The sequence below is a fragment of the Condylura cristata genome, unplaced genomic scaffold (genome assembly GCF_000260355.1).
Source record: "Condylura cristata isolate star-nosed mole 26May11 unplaced genomic scaffold, ConCri1.0 scaffold00002, whole genome shotgun sequence".
Taxonomy (NCBI): domain Eukaryota; kingdom Metazoa; phylum Chordata; class Mammalia; order Eulipotyphla; family Talpidae; genus Condylura; species Condylura cristata.
This window is the reverse complement of record NW_004567103.1, coordinates 45,600,801-45,606,369: the sequence shown is the minus strand read 5'-3', so window position 1 is coordinate 45,606,369 and position 5,569 is coordinate 45,600,801. Positions and strand designations below refer to the sequence as shown.

General features: G+C 43.8%; 1 pseudogene; it reads right to left on the bottom strand.

The window, feature by feature from the left end:
- Positions 1-3,117: 3,117 nt before the first annotated feature.
- Positions 3,118-3,548, bottom strand: LOC101618883 (annotated as a pseudogene).
- Positions 3,549-5,569: the final 2,021 nt, after the last annotated feature.

The following is a 5,569-nucleotide window of genomic DNA, read 5'->3' as shown; positions in this document are numbered from 1 at the left end:
CCATGTGGTCACCTCCCGGGCAGGCAGGGATTGAGCTTATGAGGAAGTGGCTTAAGCTTCTCAGTGCTGTGCTTTAACCCGCTGCGCCACCAGGAAGGATCCAGGAAAAGTTATTTTTATACTTCTCAGAGGAAAGTTAGATGCAGTGCAAAACACACATTTTGTTTGATTTTGGTGTTTCATAACTGGATTGTTTTCTCTCATTGCATAATATTATTTTTACATTTTATCATTTTTTTCATTGTACAAACATGCTTACCAAGAAAATTCAGTGGACTAGCTTAATAAAGAACTGGAAAGCAGACTAGCTGGCGCAAGCTCACATAAGTACATGCACACATTCAAATGCACATACTGTGATTAAGTGCCATCTAAGAAAAATAAATATGAAATGCTCAGGGCCCTCCCTGAGCACTATGCAGCCACTGCAGCACAAGTTCAATCCCAGCCAGGGAGGTGACCCACATGGCACAGCAGACCTCTCCTGACCCACTGCTCCTCCCCTTAGCAGTGTATTTCAGTTGATCTGCCTGTTCTGCTCCCTACTCTGTCTCTGGTGAACCTGTTACCAACCCTGCACCTCTGGCCTGTACTCCAGTTCTGTATGCATAAACAAATAAATCTTTTAAAAATACGAAATATTCAATAAAGAAAGCTGTCCTCTGATCAGAAACATAACTATGAAACAAATACCTGCGGGTAAGAATTGGTGAGCATATTCCCCCTTCGTGAGATTCCAAAAGGGCCCAATGTCACAACAGTTGGAAGGGCATCTCCAGTATCTTAGCCAAACAAAGAGCAGAAAAGGAAAAGCTTACTCATGTTAAACTAGATAATGGTTGACGGAACTATAAGTACTTAGTTGTTCTGAAGTCAGAACTAAAGATGTTTTCTGGCCATTAAGTTTGAGTCATTAAACAAAGACTAACAGCAAAATAAATGCAGGTTTCATGCTGCCAACAAACAAGTTTTGATGAGTATTCTCCCCTGTGTTAAGAAGCTAGAAATTCTCAGTTGAGATCATATTGATGTGTACTTTTTGGAATCCAGAAATACGTCATTTGAGGATTTTTGCAGACTTCATATTTAAATGGACAAGTGCTCTGTATCTATTCTACCATTACTGGAGTACTTGGTGTGTGTAAAGTCATACTACAAAACTTCTTCCCACACCTACATGCCTACTTTTGTAAGTAAAAAAGTATAGTGTTAAAAATGCTTTATATGGGCCCTCCCTGGTGGCACAGTGGGTTAAAGCATAGCACTAAGAAGCTTAAGCCACTTCCGCATGACTTTGATTCCCGCCCGGAGGGGATCTACATGGCATGGCAGACCTCTCCTGACCCGTCTGCTGCTCTCCTCAGCAGTGTGCTTCATCAATCTGCCTGTTCTGCTCCCCACTCTGTCTCTGGTGAATCCTCTCACCCTCCACATCTCTGGCCTGTACCCTAGTTCTGTATGAAAAAATAAATCTTTAAAAAAGAATGCTTTACAGATTGTACATTACATACTGAGTAATTAAATATGTAAAATACAATTACTTTAAGCCCCAAACCTTGTCATTTACTAATTGCAAGATTTTCCATGTGATTCAGTTTGTCTGAATCACAGCCTCCGTATCTGTAAAAGCGAGCTAAGAATACCTTTTTATTGCTGGTTTGAAACAAGTCCATGAGTCCTCTGAACATTCCTCCCATCAAGAGATGTAATAAAATTCTTCTCCCCTTAAATACAAGCCAGGTTTAAAGAGTCACTCTGAAAGAATGGAATGTTGCAGAAATAACTCTATGACTTCTGAAACTAGGTTCTCCAGGTTCTCTCTTGGAATACTTGATCTTGGAAACCAGCCACTGAACCATTTGGTGAAAAAGCCATATGGCCATATGGGAAAATGACATCTACTTATTCTGACCACAGTTCCAGGTGAACTCCAGGGATGCCAGTCCAGAGGGAGTGTTTTCAGGTTATTCTAACCCCAATCCCAGCTGATACTGTAAAGCAGAGCGAAACTGTCTCCTCCAAGACCTTCCAAGACCTATAGATTAATGAGCAATAGATATTATTATTGTTTTAAGCCATTAAGGCTTTGGGTGTTTTTTTATGGATCAACAGATAACTGGAACAAATTTAATATCATAAATGGAAAAACTGAAAACATATGGCAATGACTTTAGGACTGGACTTTAGGCAGAATTTGGGAGGGTCTTAAGAGACTGTTATTGGAAGGCTCAGGAGTTCTGTGAATATTAATATCTAGAGCCCTATTTAAATGAGGCCAGGAGGCTGGAAAGAGTATCCTCACATGCTCAAATCAACAAACTCCAGCATCCAACATGCCATGTCAGAAATGATGCTGTCCTCCCTCCCACAGGGCTGAGGGAGGGGCTCTCCAGAGGTCACAGGGGAGGTTCTTAACTTTGGATCCAGGACATGCTTGTGGGTCTCACTCTGAACACACTCTCCAATCTGCCCTCTCTTCTGTTGTTTGTAACTAAACCCTATTTGTTCTGGAATAACTGACTGTTTTCACTGTTTTTGAAGAAGCCATTGGTTGGGGCTAACAGAAGTGAGGAAAGTGTTAGCAGAAGCTATCATTGAGCCATCGGACATTTACCTGTGCTATCTCCTGTGGTAACACGGAAGATAGAAAATATACCCACTTAAATGAAACATCATCTAAATAGATGCTCAGGAGTTGAAGGTGCTACATGTTTTTTTCTTACTGACTATAGTAAATTGCAAGAGAAAGAGAAATTAATAGAGAAATGCTAAATAATTTTTTCCTGGTATGTGAAAATTTATACGACCATGTTTTCATCATCTAAACTTATGATCTTGGGCCCTCTTGGGTGGTACAGGGGTTAAGACAGTGCTGTGCTATCAATCTATCACCAGCCACTGCATCACCAGTTTGATCCCAGGCCTGTCAGGGAGCTGACCCACATGGCGCAACAGACAGCAGTATACCTGCCTCACTTACAGCAGTGTATTTCAGTACATCTTCCTGGTCTGCTCCCCGCTCTGTCTCTGGTAAATCCTCTCACACACTCACCCATACCTTTGATCTACACCCCAGATCTTGTATGCATAAGTAAATACAGCCTTAAAAAAATAAATTCATGACCTTGGTCTTTCCCTCTTGGCTTTATAAAGGCTAAAAGAGAGACACTGGCTACTTTGACAACTCTCAACCAGACTCCAGGATTGTCACCAACAGCATAACCTCTGCAGCCAAACCAAGCTATCAGAACTTCATCATTTTCCTCAATAAAATTCAAACAACTATCATTGGGTACAAAGGCTGTGAGGTTTTCCCTGCTTCCTGATCAGCTGAACTGTGGCACACTTCAGGATGCTAGAATTTGGCTGTTTGGCGTCAATGCAATTTTTTCCAGCACAATTCCCTCTGCACAGGAAACGTCTCCAAAAAGATCAGCTTTGAGGGTAACGCCTTAATGGGCTTTCTTATACCATTCAATATGCCACTTCTGATCTTGTTGGTGGCTCCGAATTTCTGGAGACCCTTCAACTTGCAGTACAAAGACCATAGCAAATTTTGGTCAGTCTCTATCATTGTGTTCTCTTCTTCTACAGTAGTTCATTGGAGAGATTAAATCCACAATCCTTTACATAGGTAAGTGAAAATGTTCAGGTTTTTATACCTCTAGCCTCTGCGGCATTCTCCTGCAGTCTTGAGTGCAGGAGGGGCTGGGAGCGTGGGCTCTGAGTATGCATGCCTGAAGGTGGACACCTGGAGAATGGTGTGGGCATGTATAAGTGGGCCTGCCTGAGGCTATTAAGGGCGGCATTACTCAGAACAGTAACAGCAGAAAACAGCCACAGCAGGCAAGTGACTACAGAAGGCAGGTCCACGAGCCGGACGAGAGGGAGCTCTAAGAGAAAGAGCAAAGATTCATCAGTGCCTGGAGGCCTCGTGGCTCCCTGACCTCCCTACTTTGCCAGCCTGCAGGCTTGCCCCACGACAACTGTGTAGAAAGAGCATTAAAACCTGAAATATCCTCTGAGGACTCCAGGATTCTCTTTTACCTGTCTGCTTGAAGTGATAGAGAACCAGCCCGTGCTTGTTGACACTACACTGGCATAGACCAGCAGGGTTCTTCGACTCAGACCAGTATGGAGCCCCCTGAAGACATCAGCAGGGACTGAGGGCCACAAACATGTTCTCAGTAACTGGCCTCCTCTCTCTCCCCCAAGCGGCCTGATGTAGACATTGGTTGTTGTGACTATGGCACGTGGGTGTGGATGGGATCATTTGTACACTCCAGATGGAAATCAAGGAGTGGCCAAAAGCATCCTTGTGCTGCCCAACACTCCCAGTGCCACAGGCCAGAAAGGCAACAGCCAGAATAGAAGTCAGTGTAGAGGGAGGGGCAGGCGTGAGAACAACCTAAGTGTTGGAATGACAGCAGTATGTACCCCTGGGAATTGGGCGATCACCCCCCAAAAAGTTCAGAGTGAGTACATCCTGAAGATGGATGTGGTATATGACTTGTGGCTGAGAGCAAGCGTGATGGCTCCTGGCGTATGGATGTTGTAAATAGAGTGGTTTCCCCTCTCCCAAGCGTGCCTTCAGCGCAGACTTCATAGACAATCTGCTGGTGCTGATAACCTTGTCTTTCGGTCCCTAGGTTGATACCCTAACACCTTACTGCCTGTGCTTAGTTGTATTCTGTTGTATTTAGTTGCATTCTGTTTAGTTTTGTGGGTTATGACTGCAGTGTTCCACATTTATTAAAGGAAACTTGTGGGTAGATTGTATAGCAAAATAAATGGGGGGTGAACTGTAGGGTAAATGAAGATGATTGGGCTTTTATGCTGCTGGCTATCAACTGTGGCCTTGAATGCAAGAGGTCTTTGGGAGAGTGGGCTCAAGGTGCATGTGCCTGATGGTGGGCACCTGGAGCATGGTGTGGACAAGCTTAAGTGGGTCACCTGGAGGCTGAGGCTGTAGGGGTGTCAGTAGAAGGGCTCCAAGAAGAGACAAGTGACTATGGAGAGACAGGACCATGAGACATCTCAAGGCGGAGTCCAAAGGGAAAGAGTAACAATGTGGGGGCCATGGGAGGCTTACCAGATTCCTAAGCCCCCCAACCTCCCTGCCTTGCCAGCCTGCAGGATTCCCCTGCAACAATAGCCATAGACAGTGCATTAAAGCCTGAAAAATCCACTAAGGGATCCAGGACTGTCCTTTACCCATCTGCTCAAACTGATAAAGACTCAGCCCTGGACTTGATGGCACAACACTTTAAATAGCTCAGACATATTAAAGAACTTACCATTTTTAGTTTAAATAGTTTATCCATTTAATCAGATCATCATTTTAACATTTGCTTTATATTAAATATTGCTTGCTATATAAATATTTGAAATGGTAGCAAAAGTGAAGTAACTGCCACGTAACTTGATCTCTTACAGAAAGGAAAATAAACGACTGGTTCTTGTCTTTAAAAAGTGGAAAAAATGGCCCTCCCTGGTGGCGCAGCGGGTTAAAGCACAGCACAAAGAAGCTTAAGCCGCTTCCGCATGAGTTCGATCCCCGCCTGCACCG